We start from the raw sequence: 1,229 nt of genomic DNA, 5'->3' as shown, positions 1-1,229 counted from the left end.
TTTTTAATGCCGTGAATTTCATCGTTGATCGATTGAAATCAATCTTCCTGTCCCTAGGAATTGCCATCGAATAATAGAATACACGGACGGAATCAACCAGACTCGGTTTCACGTATACGGTCGTTAATCAAATTTTCAATGGAAACGCATCGTACGACCATAAATCGTCGCTTCCGTTGGTAAAACCGTCGTGATTTTTCGGACCGCGGTAGAATAAAAAGAAGAAACATAACGTCTTGTCAAACCAAAAAAGAAAGACGAAAAAACTACAGTACATGAAAACGTTGATCTGCTGCCTTTAATCTCTCAACAATCTACGAAATTTCTTTTCCCTCTGCTTTTATTCGAGCATTAAATTCACGTGCAAAGCAGATTAATCCTCTCTTTAAAAAAGAAGTAAGATTATTATTATTATTATTATTATTTTTCGTTAGCAAAACGGCAGTCGTGAACAGGACGTTGCTTTTAAAAAAGATGAAAAATAGTGTAAAAATTAATCGATCCAAACTATGTACATAATAGTTTAAAAAGGAAGGTAGTAAGAAACGACAGAAGTTGATCTTTTTGTAATTGGCCATATCATCTTTCAGTAAAAAACAAGAACAGAATAGGAAACAAATAAATATTTATGGCTTAAAAATGTATCGCGCTTACCTCGTTAATTTATAAACCCTATACCTTGCAGGCAAGTAGATTTTCGTTTACTGAAACTTGTTACTTTTTAACTCATTTATTTGAAATGCTGATGTAAGCCAATTAATTAAAAACAAAAATAGAAATTAAATATATAATGGAATTGAAATGTTAAGGATAGTGGTTACAGTCAATGTTTTATACTTGAGTAAACATAATCATACTAAAACAGGAGACAAGAAATCGATAGCATGATGCAAACTAAATAAAGACTATGAACACGTGTACGTATAGTAGCGCAGTAAAGTATATGCTTCCTAATTAAATGATACACCCGTGATACGCACGTACTAGAAATATCAGAAGATCTTAGGAAAGCGAGCAGACTTTGTACGACAATACGTTTTAACGTCGACCTTTTCTCGTTTGTAGCCCGTATACGATACGAATTATTTAATGTACAATTGTAACTTTATTCTGTACATAGGAAAGAATAAAGAAATGTTTGCCAAAGCGTTGAAATATACGTGATTGTGTGAATTAGAAATGTGGTATAAAATATATACTTCAAATCCTGAACTCTGTTCCCTTAAAAC

Source organism: Ceratina calcarata, unplaced genomic scaffold, assembly GCF_001652005.2.
Source record: "Ceratina calcarata isolate Rehan_Ccalc_2016 unplaced genomic scaffold, ASM165200v1 scaffold59, whole genome shotgun sequence".
In the NCBI taxonomy this organism is placed as follows: Eukaryota; Metazoa; Arthropoda; class Insecta; order Hymenoptera; family Apidae; genus Ceratina; species Ceratina calcarata.
This window is presented reverse-complemented; position numbering follows the sequence as displayed.